This window comes from Mobula hypostoma, chromosome 26 (assembly GCF_963921235.1).
Source record: "Mobula hypostoma chromosome 26, sMobHyp1.1, whole genome shotgun sequence".
Classification (NCBI taxonomy): domain Eukaryota; kingdom Metazoa; phylum Chordata; class Chondrichthyes; order Myliobatiformes; family Myliobatidae; genus Mobula; species Mobula hypostoma.
Window position 1 is genome coordinate 7,849,472 of NC_086122.1, and position 17,060 is coordinate 7,866,531.

General features: G+C 39.6%; 1 protein-coding gene across 1 annotated transcript in view; it reads right to left on the minus strand.

The window, feature by feature from the left end:
* The window catches only part of LOC134338037 (protein tyrosine phosphatase type IVA 2-like), an 87,188-nt gene extending 75,431 nt beyond the window's left edge, over positions 1 to 11,757 (minus strand). Inside the window, exon 1 of the mRNA XM_063033551.1 lies at positions 11,614 to 11,757. The gene's annotated coding sequence lies outside the window, so the exon portion shown is untranslated. The remainder of the gene's footprint in view (positions 1 to 11,613) is intronic.
* Between the last annotated feature and the right edge of the window lie 5,303 nt (positions 11,758 to 17,060).

Genomic DNA, 17,060 nt, shown 5'->3' on the forward strand with positions numbered 1-17,060 from the left:
GACTGTAAAAAAGACATACAACAAAAAAGACAAAAACCCCCTTGGTTTGCCCCCGAGAGGCTGCTGCATCTTACTGCACCACCATCTTACCGGAAGTGCAATTGGAAGGAAGCAAATGCAACTTCATTGTTGAAGGAAGTGTGAGAATTTTTTAAAAATCATTGCTTTATTAGCTTGACTTATGTTGCCTGAAATTCAACATTACCAAGGCAAATCATGATAATACGCAAAGTCAACGTGGTTTAATGAAGTGAAAATGATGTTTAAAAATGTGAGTATTCATGACAGTGTAACAGAAGGATAAAGTGGCCTGGGATACTGTGAACATAATGTATACAGATTTCCAAAGGGCATTTGATAGGAAACTACATGAAAATAATAAAATTACAAAGAAAAAGGCATAAATCAGGACTTGAAAAGTTGGAAGATTGTTGCACTAATGGGTTCCACAAAATTCTGGTCTAGTGGGATCATGGTGCACTAGTTCACATGCTGAAGAAAGGTTTATCCAGGTGTAGCAGGCAAATTAGGCAGGAAATGCTATACTATTGAGGCGTTGGAACACAAAGGTCATATAAAGCTTTGGTGAAACTTAACAGTTTTATTTCTATGCATGGCTTGAAATAGTATTGATAGCAGGGAGTTTGGGACTTGGTCTCCCCTCACACTGGACTGAAGGAAGCATAAATGAGACATATGGCCCAATGTAGCCCTTGAAATAAGACTCACTGGCCTGGTGACTGCCTTAGTTATGATTGACCGACAGCCCTGGTGAGACCAAGGCACTGACAGACATTGTGCCTAATCTAAAAAACACAGCATGGTAACAGAGCCTTTCGGACCGAGTCCATGCCACTGATTTACACTCATTATCCTACAAATCCATAAGTCTTTAGAATGTGGGAGGAAACCTCATCACCCAGAGGACACCCACACGGTTACAGGGAGAACATATAAACAGCGTTGGGAATTGAACCCAGGTCACTGGTACTGTAAAACAATGCACTAACTGTTTTGCTACCATACTGTCCACTCACTGTCACTCTGGTTCCTGCATTCCTTTTAATCTTGTTTTTTAAAGTGCAATTTATTGGAATAAAACTAAAAATTGGAAAATATGCCAAAAGGAGGAGAAGGAAGTAAAGTAATTGTTGCGAGACTGTTTGCACACACAGTTGGAACATCCTCTGTTGGAATAAAACCCTTTCAAGATTATAATTGGATAATTATTCCCAAGCACACGATGTGTGCAGCAAGCAGCACGAACATCATGCACTGTGAGCAATTACACAAGGATCGCAGATCTTGATTTTTAGTGCCAAGTTCTTACAGGAAGCAAGAACTCCCGCCAAAATTAAAGGGAGTGGGTAGATTACTAACCGTGAAATAGTTTTCTATAACATTGGAAAGTGCATTTCAATCTCCTTGCTGAACTCCTCCGAAGTTAGACTAGTAGATTTAATGTTTATATCAAAACATTTAAATTTCCCAAATTAGAAGCATAAAATAAAACACAGACTCAATATCGATTGCAAGATTCGAAACATTTACCAAATCTTGGGTCATTTTAATTCAAGGTAAAGATAATCAATATCCATAATCAAGTTTGCAGACGACACCATGGTGGTCGGCCTGATCAGAGGGGATGACGAGACGGCCTACAGGGACGAGGTCCAGCACCTGGCCGCGTGGTGTGCCGATAACAACCTGGCCCTTAACACCCAGAAGACCAAGGAGATTACTGTGGACTTCACACATGCTAGGAGCCACACTCATGTCCCCATCTACATCAATGGAGCTGTAGTGGAGCGTGGACATCAAATTCCTTGGTGTCCACATTTCCAATGATCTCAACTTGTCCCTGAACTCCTCCATCCTGATCAAAAAGGCGCAACAGCGCCTTTATTTCCTGCAGAGCATCAAGAAAGCTCACCTCTGTCCCAGGATACTGACGGACTTCTACCACTGTACCATTGAGAGCATACTCACCAACTGCATCTCAGTGTGGTATGGCAATTGTCCCGTATCAGACTGCAAAGCACTCCAGCGGGTGGTGAAAACTGCCCAGCGGATTATCGGCACCCAGTTGCCCACCACTGAGAACATCTACCATAAACGCTGCCTGGGCAGGGCGAAAAACATTATCAAGGATGCATCTCACCCTAACCATGGACTTTTTACTCTCCTTCCATCCAGTAGGCGCTACAGGAGCCTCTGCTCCTACACCAGCAGGCACAGGAAGAGCTTCTTCCCTGAGGCTGTGACCCTGATGAATCTCACATCACAGTGCTAAGCAGTATTGCACCCATATTGGACTGTCTCAGTACTTTTATATTTGTGTGCTGTAGCATTTACTTTTTATTCGCAGTTATTTTGTAAATAATACTATTCTTTTGCACTTCTGGTCAGATGCTAATTGCATTTCACTGGCTTTGTATCTGCACTCGGCACAATGACAATGAAGTTGAATCTAATAACTGATTTTCTCTAACCAGATATTTTTGTGTATGCATCTCTACAATTCTTCTTCTTCCTCCAAGATCCTCTGAAAGTTGTTTTGATCGAAGTATGGTGCACATAAACAGATCTTTCTTGAGAAGAGCAGGCTGTCAGCAGCCTGACTTTGTGTGCCTTTTGTACAGGGCAGGGCACCTCACCTCTGCAACCAACACTTCCAGTCCCATCTCATTGACTAGAACACCTAACTCCAAAAGGCAACCAGAGCTTCACATACTTTTTCCAACAAACACATGTAATATTGGAAACAACAGGAATTCTGCAGATGCTGGAAATTCAAGCAACACACATAAAAGTTGCTGGTGAACGCAGCAGGCCAGGCAGCATCTCTAGGGAGAGGTGCAGTCGACGTTTCAGGCTGAGACCCTCTCAGCCTGAAACGTCGACTGCACCTCTCCCTAGAGATGCTGCCTGGCCTGCTGCGTTCACCAGCAACTTTTATGTGTGTTACATGTAATATTGGATCATTTTTCTCAATAAGTAAATTAGTCTAAGTTTTGTTATTTATTTAATTGAGATCTCTATCTTGTTTTCGGACTCGTGATTAGATCTTCACATTTTGGGTTGTATTAATGCAGAAAGGAAATTCTACAGGGTTCACAAACACACACCACTGTACGTACTTTGACAATAAATTTACTTTCAACTTTAAAAGAACCATTATAAAATCCAAAAGTTTAAAAATCAGTCATTTAATTTTTTTGTTCATGCTAACAGATAATATGAACAGAACCTAATAATGGTACTTTTCAAATTGTAAAGACACGGCAAAGGGGGAGCATTTGGACAAATGTATAAAGGAAAGAGTGTGTCATTGAGCACAATGTTTCCATTTTGTCATGCATCTTCCCCAAGTTTCGCCAATGGACCAATCAAAATTCTAACAGTTTATTTTTATGTATTTTTCACTCAAAGATTGAAAGATATCCAATGAGGGAAAAATTGACATTAAAACTGATCCAGAATCATTTCCCTAAATTCCAATGAGCAGCAAAATATTCACTGAACATTTCGATTGCAGACACAAACAATAATCCTCCCACATGCTTTATCCAGTTTTGGCAAAAATTACACATTTATGTAACAAAAAGTGTACTAAACTGTTAGATAATGTAATTTATGTACTACCCTACTGGACAATTCCAGGATAACATTAAATCATACCAGAAGGTCCCTGGCTCAATTCTCAAAGTAAGTTTCCCTTGAATATACATGCATCTTTCATGGGGATTTCCCAATTTGCATGTTGTTAGTGAGGCCAGCATTTAAGAGCAGGTATTAATTTTGCACTAACTTAAAAATCCAGAAGTTTAAAGTAAATATTATCAAAGTACATAAATGTCTTCATACACTATCCCGAGATTCATTTTCTTGTGGGTATTTACAGCAAATACTAAGAAACACAATCGAATTCATGAAAAACTGCACACAAAGACAAACAACAACGTGCAAGACAAATTCTAAAAATACAAAAAAGAAATAATATATAATGTAATAATTTGAGAACATAAGGTGTAGAGTCTTTGAAAATGAGTCCATAGGTTATAGAATCAGTTCAGTGTTGGGGTGAGCAAAGTTATCCACTCTGGACTGAGCAGCTTGCCAGCTTATCTCAGAAAGCAGTTCACCAATAGTCAGCAGTCTGGCATCACATATTAGGCAGACCAATTAACAGTAGTAAAATGGTGTAGCAGTTGGTGCTGCTGGTTACAGCTCCAGCGACCAAGGGCTCAGTTTAAACTCATCCCCAAATAAACAGTTCAGTAACCATGATATTTTCCTTTAATTTTGCTCAATTTTTTTTTTCAGGACAGAATCCTTAAAAATTTCAGCTTCACCAGAACTTCCAGGGACATCTCCCTTGCCCAAAAAAATTAACTTTAATTATTCACATTATTAAACAAATAATAAATTTCTAAAGACATAGAACTAGCCACTAATGATACACCACCTTATATCCTGTTTGCATATTTAGAGTTACTAACTCAACAGGCAAAAAAAAGTCATGGAATAAGGGAGTTTGAAATAGATTTAATTAGGTGGTTTTATTTTAGCTCAGATCTTATAGCATTAATGACTGTTTTGAATGGAGTAAAAATTGAAAGCAGTCAGGCTTGTTCAAAGTCCAAATTAGGCCAACTCGTGTCTTATTTTTGGAAAGGAAGCTTCATGAGCACATCATACCACTGATATTTTAAACTTTTGAAAGTTGAGTACATGTCACTTAATCAAATACTTAGATATAAAAGGGCCCACTGCTACACCTTGGATCATAGGCCTGGATTTTATGACATGATTTCTGATGATTCTGTTGTGCCAGATCAAGTTGCAGATTTAAAAATTATTACAGTGGTCTTCTGAAAAGCCACCAAACTTTCAAATTTAATACTTTATGGTCAATGGATAAATGGAATTGCATTTCACCAGTCCACTTAACCTAAAATTTTAGATATTCTCTGCCTATCTTTTCAGTATGTATATGACAATTTCAGATCCAGTGCATGGCTGATAAAAATGTTATGTCCTGCAAGTCTCACCAATGAACCACTGAACAGGACTTGCAGTATTCTCCATTACCAACATCCAATACCTTGCAATTACAAGGAAAACATCCAAGACCATCATTTGCACCATTCACTACTTCCGTACACTGCAAAGAATCCATTTGGTACATAACAGCTCATCGAAGTATTGCATTACTGGTAGCAAAAGAAAAGCCTTGTAGATATTGTGGTTTATTAAGCTGATCTATTCTGATGTAGTGGTGATATTTTCTGAACTTCCATATTATCAAAGATAGTAACGTGAGATAGGCAAGCAAAGGCAGCTAGGGTGGAAGTGAAACTGTTTCAGAAATGCACTTAAGCATAGAAGTTCATATATTCTTCAAACTTTTTGATGGAATCTATTTGATGATGAAGACTAACGAGACACTATAAACATCTGTATTAATTGCACTTTGTAATGAGCTTGTACAGGTCAAGCTGTAAATAAACAACACAACTAGCAGAGATACTTGTTTTACAGCCCAGCCCTACAACTCTTCCTGAGTATGCAGCTGCAATACATTCGCAGTGGACTCTGGGCCAAATACAAGGCTTATAAATAAGAATATTTAAAAGGCCACATTCCGAGAAGTGATTCGTTTACTTATGTGCAAAGCTTTCACTAAGCGTATGCAAGTTCAGTGTACGCTTAATGAAAATCATTGGAAGTCTTACATTAGTTTTTTTTTCCCTCAGGCTGTGATATTAAGAAAGGAAGAGAACATAAATTCAGACCTCAAGAACACAAGATAGGAGCAGAGGCCTTCAAGACTGTCCTGCCACTCAGTATCTTTTCCATAGCAGCTCTCCCTAATCTTTCAGATATTTACCCACATCTTTCCAGCATCCAATGCCACCTTCTGGTAAAGAATTCCCGAAATTCATCACCCTCAAATCAAAACCCAAAAAGTACATACTGTATGAAAGAATTCCCAATCATATTCTATTTACCTAATTTCTAAGGTAAGGACATGTTCGACACAGCTTTGTGGGCCAAAGGGCCTATATTGTGCTGTAGGTTTTCTATGTTTCTGTATTTTAATAATCTTAAATTATATTTTTCATATCATACAAGTATTTTCACATAATATGCTAAAAAAGTGATGGTGTTATTCCATTGAAAGGCTAATCAAATCCATCAGAAATGGATCATTCCTGCGCCCCCCCACCCCTCAAAGAAATAAAGGCATAACACATGGTACTTCTCCATCTAAACTAATTAAATCAATCAACAGTTGCATATTCAAAAAATAAAAATTATTTTGCTAATATCCGTTTTCCATTGACTGATAATTGCAAAAACTGTAAAAGTTTTCACTCCTATTAATCATGCGTAACGTTTGAAATAGCTTCAATAAAAGCAAATAATGTATAAATTTACAAAATAGTATACACATTTCTCAAAAATGGAATCAGAGCAATTGCTATAACATGGTAAACATACAAATGTTCCCCTCCCTGCAAATATATTCACGCAGATTTATAAAAAAAAGCTTCCAAAATTAAACCACTGAGCCTTCCCGTGTGTAACTGTAACACTGTACTAACTGTAACTGCAAATAACAAATTAAAATTGGCCCACAGCTTTTGTTACATGCCAATCACTGGTTCCTAAAAGCAATGCATTAATCCTCAATAACCTGAGCACAATAGGACAGGCTGCAAAGTATCTTTGGTTTCAAAACAGTGCCTTCGAGAACTCAACATTCCAAGTTAAAATACCAACAGAAAGCTCATTAAAATGCCATTATTAATAAGCAACTTTCTGATTTATATATTTACTGTGTTTTTGTTAGTGCCAGTTGCAACACAGGTGATCCTTTCAATTGAGCAATTTATTCTGTTTCATTTTGGCTACATCAATGCTTCATAAATCAGACAGGAAACATCGTCCTGTGAGAAACTTCAAAATTTTTATTTGAATTTCTATTTCCCCCTGTTGGATTGAATGTTGAATAAATAATAATTCTACACCACAATCCAACATCCCACTACTCTGGCATAAATTCTTAATATTAGCATCACCATGCCACGTTGAATATCAGCACAGTGATCCACTGGAGATTACTGCCAACACAGAAGCTGCTGGCATGTGATCCGATCAAAATCAGTTGGTTAGTTTCTACTTTTATTGCAGCATTGTCAAGAACCAAATCATGTTTGGTATTCACTTCCTTTATAACACGAAAACAACTTTCTATCCCCATTAGGAAATGGGTCATTATAAGCCCCCAGATGTACTTTGCACCTTTGCCAAAAAAATTACAATGGCACATATATAGAGAGTTTTACAGATACAGAGTCTCCTTAAACTGTTAAGATTCACATGTTGCAGAGACTAATTCGTCTCTAACAATGAACCGCACTGAACAAAAATACACAATTTTTGAATAATCACCATTTAAGTTGATGAACAAGGACTTTCATCATTTTTAGCCATAAACCTTACTCAGCATAAAATTCTACCAAAGCATTAAAAATTGTTTCATTCACAAGGTCTCAATTCCCTTTCAAAGTACAACCATTTTTCAGGAATTGATTGGTTAATCGAAAACCTTGGCTCACAATTTAGTGAAATAAAACACCAGAGATCGCAATAAAATTGAAAACTTTTTTAAACAAGCTTTCAAAAATCTGTATTTCATACATTATATTGTTAGTTGTTTTCTAATTGAAATGGCACAGCCAAATGAAGGAGATCTGATCACAGCTTCTCATCAATCCCACTGTAAATGCAGTTTATCAGTAATCTCACAACCTAGTACAAGAAGCAGGCATCTTATGAGCAGGTCTCCCAATCAAAGACCACTTTGCTCCAGGTTATCCACCTGAGGTACCCCAAAAGAAATAATAATCCCAGGCCGGATGCATTAAAGTTTCCTTTTGAGAAAGGCATACAGCCACACCCAAAACATGATTACAGTGAGCCACTTACAATGTTTTAAACAGTCAATAGCACCCTGCTTCATCCCCATGACCAGAGGGCACAATACAACTTGAACCTCACGTGTATTGTAAAATGGCTGAATCCAACACAGAATCGTAACGCATATCCCACATTTTGCACAAGTTGAATTTTTATGTCATTTCCAGATGTCAAACATGAGAAACAACTCTATGAAATGACTAGCATGAAAAATGTTTGAGTTCAGACGATGCTGAATACCATGCATATCTTGAATTAGACATGATTTTTTCACATAATTCATTTCTGTCCCATAAGATTATTCTGACAACACATTCACCTTTCCCTCTGAGGGTTTATAAAGAAAACATTTTCAGCATAAACATGAAACAGTAAAAATTTAAAACTCTGAAGCGTGCTACTTCAATTTCATCCCTTAAATTCAGAAAAAAAAGGTAATTTGGTAAAAGGTAATAAAAGGTAAAAAGAAATATGTTTATTGGTGACTGACCAGGGCACTGTGTTAATAAACCTAGCTAGTAACAGCACAGATAAAATTCCCCATTTATTGTTGCAATGTTCATCAGATGGACTAAATTTCTGAATTACTTTCTTCTCAAAAAAGGATATATAATCATCATTAGATGGGGCAGCAACACAGCTTTTTAAGAACACCTATGTCATGCTCTTTTCTTGCTACTGCCACCAGGCAGGTGGTACAGGAGGCTCAGGACTCACAGCACCAGATTTGGGGGTTATTACCCCTCATCCATCAAGCTCTTGAACCCGAGGGGATAACTTCACTCACCCCAGTGAACTGTTCACACAATTGATGGACTCACTTTCATGGACTCCATTTTTTTCCCTTTTTGTATTTGCACAGTTTGTCATCTTTTGCACACTGGTTATCTGTCCCGTTGGTGCTGTCTTTCATTGATTCTATTATGATTATTGGATTCATTGAGTATGCCCGCAAAACAAAATGAATTTCACGGTTGTATATGGTGGCATATATGTACTTTGATAATAATTTTACTTGGGACTTTGAGTCGCTGACCCTTCATGAGAAGTGACAAAGGATCGTTGACCTGAAATATTAACCGTTTCAATGCCTGTTCTCTTTCCATAGATACTGCCCTAAATTTTGTTTATATTACTTTTTTTGTCTGCATATTTACTGGGGAGTTCCTTGGATATGAAAGTTATACAAATACATAACTCTTACTTAAACCATCAGCTTCTGTTTTACAATCACTCAAAATAATTACATTTCGTTCTTACTCTCATTGGGCAGCATTTTTTGATAGCTCCTTAAAGAGTCTGTTTCTGACTTTGAATGTGTTTTTACTTCTCAGCAATACTTGCTCCTCAGTCTGTCATCTTCATTTCTAAACAAGTTCTGCCCTGGCATCCAGTATATCACTTCTCAGGGAAGCCGATCTGGCATCTCATTCTTGGGAGCACGTCTCATTTAAAATACTGGATAAGTGCCACCAGGATAAAAGACTATAACCCGATTATCTGACAAGAACTAAGATTGCATTCCAGTAGTCCAGTAGTCAGAAACAACGGATTGCAGTTGGGAGTTCAAATCTATACTACAAAGCAGATTCAAAACCTGAACTGCAGTTTACAGAACACACAGAGACATAAATCCATAAAATACAAAAAGCATGAACTTATGACATTTGGTTTTCACAAGAAAGAGCTTTCTGCAATATAATAGGATGCACCTTTAAATGTATAGAATTTCAGTAACTAAACCATAGGAACAGCAAGTTTAAATAACTTTCATGGCTAAAAATACTTTCACCTGCAAAATGTCACAACAGTAGCTTCAGAGAAAAATCCACCAATATCACTTTGAACTGTGTAACTAAATAAATATTTTTAAATTTTAAGATATCATACTATAAAAATGTACTTGTTTCTTTATAAGAAAGATAATCTGGCAACTCTTAACTACGTACTAGACTTCTAAGGCTCTGAACTTTCTCTTAAATGCTCAATGTAAAAGTTCACCTAGATACAGTAGTAAAAGAACTGTCAAACTATATTCTGCTCACTCCCAAGATTTCTTAGAAATGATGCCTGTTCTATTCAAGGCTATCATTCAGTGAATACTCTTCCCTCTAGTATTGTGTTTATCTAGCTTCTGTGATGATGCAGGGACTCCAAATACACATGCTCTCTCAGGATCAAAGCATAGCTGTGACCCTTCTTCCTTCCACTATTCTTTAATCCAAAATCCTACTTTTTGCACTTTAGAAAAACAATTAGGTCATAACTGGAATACTGCATGTTTTCTGGACTATAACACTAAAGGAAATGTGCGATAATCCAAGGGGGAATGAGGAAAGGACTGACTCCATGGATCAGGGTTTTCAGCTACAAAGTTAGACTAGAAAAAGTGTGGTTGTTCTTGGAGCAAACAGGATTTGATAGAGGTGTAAAAGATCTTAATGGATTTCAAATGGTGCAGAGAGAAGTCATTTTCATTATGGTTGGCAGCATGGGGAACAGTATTACTTATGTATTAAGGAGGCATGCGAGCAAAGACAAACTACAAAAGTTGGGGACAAAGGTGAAGGAGAACCCATTTTGTTTACAGAATAAAACTGTCCAGAAGAGTGGGGAAACCAAGGGCAATTAAATAAGGGCTTTCAAGGTGGAATTAGACAAGCACTTGAGGGAAAACTTACACATTGACAAAAAAAAACTGACTGAATTGTTCTAGAGTTGGTTTGTATTGATAGATCAAATGTTTCCCCACTTCCACAGATGCATCTCTATTACTCCATAGGTACACAATTTTAATGACAGTCGACAAGAAAGTCGTAGAATTGCATGTATTCTTCCGCCTTGCTTTGCCTCAAGACCATGTTTCATTTCTTCCACAAAGCTACGTGCCCCCAATACGTAGGAATTGTTTAATCATCTAAGATCATAATAGTTATATAAAAATAAATCTGTCGGCTAGTATTGGCTGTGACAGGCAGAAAAAGTTACGTGCTAGAGTTTTTGGAGACAAACCCAGGGTAGTTCGTTCCGCCTAAGCACATTATATTCTTCTAGCTTTCAACCCCATGCTTCTAATCAAGACAATGTGATGAACTTTGCTGTATCTAACTCCACCCCACTCCACAAAAGAATTCAAATACCTACAAAAATGAACCAGACAACAGCTCGCATCCCTTTCCTCTTTCATGGGCTTGGGCTAACTCCCTTAGTAACCCGGAAACAATCCGGGAGTCACTCCCCGATCTACTTCGCATTTTACTCCCGATTCAGACCTACTCTGATGTGGCCGGTGCCTTGCCAGTCTCAGCTCGGCCCAGATGCCGCCTGGTGCCTCCCTAGGCCTGTCTGTCGCGTTGGCCGCGTTCCCCTCTGCCTTTCCTCCCTCTCTCCCTTCCACTAAATCGGGGGCCCCAGGCAGCAGTTGAATGCCCAAGCCACATCTTGTCGGCCAGCATGCCGAGAGTCACGCCGCCGCCGCCGGCCCCACAACTCGCTTCAGAGGGTCTGGGTCAGCCACTGACCCGGACCCGGCGCGCACACGAGCCGACGTGCCCGAGGAGAACCGGCGGTTCCGCCTTCACTTCCATCCCGTTTAATCGCCGCACGAAGGCTTAACATACTTACAGCGACCAGCCCGTTCATTGAAAACTACTGAAAGCCGTGCGGTTCCGAGCAGCGATTCCGACACAGACCGCCTCGTACGCAGCGTCACACGGTTTCAGGGCGACTGGCGGCTCCAAATCTCCGAAAGTTCACGACTTACCCAGAAGGTTGACGAACAATACCGAGTCTTGCCGAGCGTGGCCGAACACCTTCGGCTGGGAGGAGCCATGCTTACGAATCAAGTCGAGTGCAGTGTGCTGACTTGCCTTGTCGGTTGTGAGCGTCGCAAGACGGCGCCGTGCACTCTCTAAGGGTGGAAAGCCTGGCGAAGGGATTTGAGTTGGATTACTGGTTCTCATTTCAATGTAATGCTGATTGGGAGAACAGATGAGATTATAACGAGGGAAGGTGTGTTAAGACTTGTACCGCCCTTTCTCCTGCTCCACTCCAATGGCGCCGATGATTCTTGCCGGAGGGAAAAGCTAATTTTCCCGCCTGTCACGGTTCGAGCTGCTTTAGCTCATTGGTCGTAGACATAGTCTGTGGCCATTGGCCAGCATTGTGCTGCTGATGATGTTTTAACTTCTTCAACCTTTTTTGCTGACTGAAATTCTTGGGTCAGCATCAGCATTGCCTCAAGATCCGACCTTGACTGTTGGTGGAGACGCCATTCCCCTGTCCCTGCCCAGTCTGCTTCGATGATAAGGCATTTCACGCATGTTCCTTTAAAATGTTTCCCTCCGCCAAAGTGACCACTTCTCACCTACTTCCTCACCTCTGCTGTCTCCCATTTGCCTCCTGGACAGATCAAGGATAAAGTTCCTTAGGCCTTGTTTTTCATCCTTTCAGCCTGTGCATTCAACAGATCAATCCTTACAATCTCTACCACTTCAGTGATAATACACAACTAGGTACATTTTTCCTCTTGATAAACCCCTGCATCTCCTTTGCACTTCCATCTCCTGCAACCACTCCACTTCCCATTACAGTGTACATTTGTAACTGCTGGAGATGTAACACTTGTTACATCTTACTATCTCTTGGTTTCTAACACCTAGGGACCCAAATAGCCCAAGGTGAAGAAGGAATTTCTTCCAATTAAGAAGAAATCCCTCAACCATCAACCTCTTGAACCAGCGGGGATAACTTCACTCAGCCACACTTGTCCCATCACTGAACTGTGTCCACAACTTATAGATTCACTTTTAAGGACTATTTATCTCATGCTCTCGATATTTATTGCTTATTTATATTTCTTTCTTTTCTATTTGCAATTTGTTGTCTTTTGTACATCAGTTGTTTGTCCGTCCTGTTGGGTGCAGTCTTTCATTAATTCCATTGCGTTTCTTGGATTTTCTGAGTATGCCCGCAAGAACATGATTCTCAGGGTTGTATATGGTGGCATACATGTACTTCAATAATAAATTTATTTTGAACTTTGAACTTGTTTGTAGTCCAGGTTAGCAAACGCTTTCTGTAGTGAAAACTGAAGAGTTTACACTTCCACTTTAAACCACCTTTGCTACTGATTCTATCTGTCCTGGCCTCTGTCATATGTAGTTAGATTGTTACCAAATGCATTAGTCCTTACTTGATCAAAGCTGGGTTTTACAAACCATTATCCTTAAAAAACAGTGGTACTAATTTCACGTTATCTCCAAACCCATTTGCCTGCTGTTGGAACATGAATCTTAGTTTTCAATAGATTTCAGATTGATCAGTGTTCTCCCTATTAACAATGTCTTCATAGATCGTCATTCCTCAGTGATTCAGATTCCTAATATAAAACCCTACTTACCTAATATAAAGAGTTTATAGAGTTAAGAATAAATGTCATTTTTCTTTATTTCTCAATTACCAGTTACCATAATTTTCTCATCCGAAGTGTAATCAAACTGAATTAACACGTTATGACTTTAATGTTATTTTATAATTAGGAAATTATAAAATCACATTAAATTTACGGTGTATCACATTATTATAGTTTCTTCCTGGTCCCTACTTAGAAAAGTGTATAAATGCCTTTTCTATAAGAAGAGGTACAGTTGATGTTTTGGGCTGAGACCCTTTGTCAGGACACCTGAAACATCGACTGTACCTCTTCCTATAGATGCTGCCTATCTTGCTGCGTTCACCAGCAATTTTTATGTGTGTTGCTTGAAATTCCAGCATCTGCAGATTTCCTCGTAAATGCCTTTTCTAATGCTTTCTCTACCAGAAAACTTTGCAGGAATTAGATCCGTGCCTTTGATTCTCCACACTATTTGGTGATTAGCCATTCAATTCCATCCTTGTTTTTCTTCCAAAATCTGCTGCCTCACTTCTCCACATGAATTGTTCCTTTGGGCCATTATGCTAGTCTGCTTAACATTTGCTGGACGTCATTCCAGTCTACTTGTTCCACATCTTGGTAACATTCCACAGGGATAAACTTTATATCCCCTAGTTCTATAGAACATAGAATAGTACAGCACAGTACAGGCCCTTCAGCCCACAATGTTGCGCTGACCCTTGAACCCTGCCTCCCATATACCCCCCGCACCTTAAATTCCTCCATATACCTGTCTAGTAGTCTCTTAAACTTCAGTAGTGTATCTGCCTCCACCACTGACTCAGGCAGTGCATTCCACGCACGAACCACTCTCTGAGTAAAAAACCTTCTCCTAATATCCCCCTTGAACTTCCCACCCCTCACCTTAAAGCCAAGGAGAAGGCAAGAGAATGGGATTGACATGTTCCTCTCCTTATTCCCTCGATGTTGTGCCAACCTTTTAACCTACTCTAAGATCAATCATAACCCTCCATTCTTCTATCATCCATGTGTCTGGATAAGATTAAAGGCTGTCATGAGCCTTGTAGCCCATCGGGCTGGTGCTTATGCCGGTTTCCGTGGCGTGAAGCGACTGAGAGTACCATCGTAAGAAGATGTGTATATCACGTTCCACTTAACGTAAATCAAATATCTTTGATATCCATGCTACACTCTTCCAATAATTGCTTATTTGGAGTAACGTATATTGCCACTAGCCTCATGATTCCTATTTTTAATTGACTTTCTTTCTAATGATTTGGCTCCAACAGCTCATCATCCTAACAACCCTGGACTTACCCTAACAAAGGCAATCCCTTGGTGTTAACAATCTGTCTTCCATCTTCTCTGCAAACTTAAAACTAGCTTGATTTCTTTCAAAGATATGATGAAAAGAGATCAGTCATCATGATCATTGAAAAGGAGGTACCAAATGTCTTAATGGACTTAAAGGTGATTAAATCCCTGGAGCCTGATAAGATGTATCCCAGATTGCTGTATGATGAAAGGGAAGGTATTGAGGATCTAACCTCATCTTAACATATCGATGCAGCTATAAAGAAGGCAAGACAGTGCCTATATTTCATCAGGAGTTTGAGGAGATTTCATTTGTCACCTAAGACACTCAAAAACTTCTACACGTGTACCGTGGAGAGCATTTTGACCAGTAGCATCACCATCTGGTATTGGGGGACGTTTGCTACTGCACAGGATCGACATAAGCTGCAGAGACTTATAAAATCAGTCAGCTCCATCATGGATACTAGCCTCCGTAGAATCTAAGACATCTCAAGAAACGGAGCCTCAGGTAAGTGGTTCCCACCACCCAGGACATGCCCTCTTCTCATTGTTACCGTCAGAAAGGAGGTACAGAAGCCTGAAGGCACACAGTCAGCAATTCAGGAACAGCCTCTTCCCTTTTGCCATCTGATTTCTAAATGGACATTGAACCCATAAGCACTACCTTACTACTTTTTTCTAAATTTCAGTTTTTGAGCTACTTATCTTAGTTTAACTATTTAATATACATATATGATCGTAAGATATTTAGGGGCAGAATTAGGCCATTTGGCCCATCAGCTCTGCTCTGCCATTTCATCGTGGCTGATCCAATTTTTCTCTCAGCCCCAATATCCTGCCTTCCCCACCCCCCCCCCCATATCCCTTCACACCCTGACTAATCAAGAATCTATCAACGTCTTCCTTAAACATACATAAAGACTTGGCCTCCACAGCTGCCTGTGGCAAAGAATTCCACAGATTTAACACCCTCTGACTAAAGAAATTCCTCCTCATCTCTGTTCTAAAAAGACACCCTCTATTCTGAGGCTGTGTCCTCTGGTGTTAGACTCTCCCACCATAGGAAACATCCTTTCCACATCCACCCTATCAAGGTCTTTCACCATTTGATAGGTTTCAATGAGGTCACCTCTCATTCTTCTGAATTCTAGTGAATACAGGCCCAGAGCCATCAAACACGCATCATATGAAAAGCCATTCAATCCTGGAATCATTTTTATGAACCCACTTTGAACCCTCTTCGGTTTCAACATATCCTTTCTAAGCTAAGGGGCCCAAAACTGCTCCAAGTGAGGCCTGACCAGTGCTTTATAAAGTCTCAACATTACGTCCTTGCTTTTATATTCTACCTCTCTTAACATTGCATTTGCCTTCCTCACCACCAAATTAACATTTAGGGAATCCTGCACAACGACTCCCAAGTCCCTTTGCACCTCTGATTTTTGAATTTTCTCCCCATTATAAAATAGTCTATGACTTTATTCCTTCTACCAAAGTGCATAACCATACACTTCCCAACACTGTAAATCTGCCATTTCTTTGCCCATTCTCCTAATCTCTCTAAGTCCTTCTATAGCCTCTCTCTCTACTTCCTCAAAACTACATGCTCCTCCACATTTCTTCATATCGCCTGCAAACTTTGCAACAAAGCCATCAATTGCAACATCCAAATCATTGACATATAATGTAAAAAGAATCGGTCCCAACACAGACCAATGCGGAACACCACTAGTCACTGTGCAGCCAGCCAGAAAAGGCTCCCTTTATTCCCACTCTTAGCCCTTGCCAGTCAGCCACTGCTTGATCCATGCTAGAATCTTTTCTGTAAACCATAGGCTGATAGCTTGTTAGGCAGCCTCATGTGTGACACCTTGTCAAAGGCCTTCTGAAAATCTAAATACACAACATCAACCAAATCTTTTTGGTCTATTCTGCTCGATATTTCTTCAAAAAATTCCAGCAGAATTGTCAGTCAAGATTTTCCCTTGAGGAAACCATGCTGACTACGGCCTATTTTATCACATGCCTCCTAGTATCCTGAGACCTCATCCTTAATAATCAACTCCAACATCTTCCCAAACACTGAGGTCAGACTAACTGGCCTATAGTTTCCTTTCTTCTGCCTCTCTCCCTTCTTGAAGAGTGGAGTGACATTTGCAATTTTCCAGTCTTCCAGAACCATTCCAGAATCTAGTGACTCTTGAAAGATCATTACTAATGCCTCCACAATCTCTTCAGTCACCTCTTTCAGAACGCTGGGGTGTACACCATCTAGTCCAGGTGACTTATCTACCTTCAGACTTTCAGTTTCCCAAGAACCTTCTCTCTAGCTATAACTTCATACCGTAATTTACTGTAT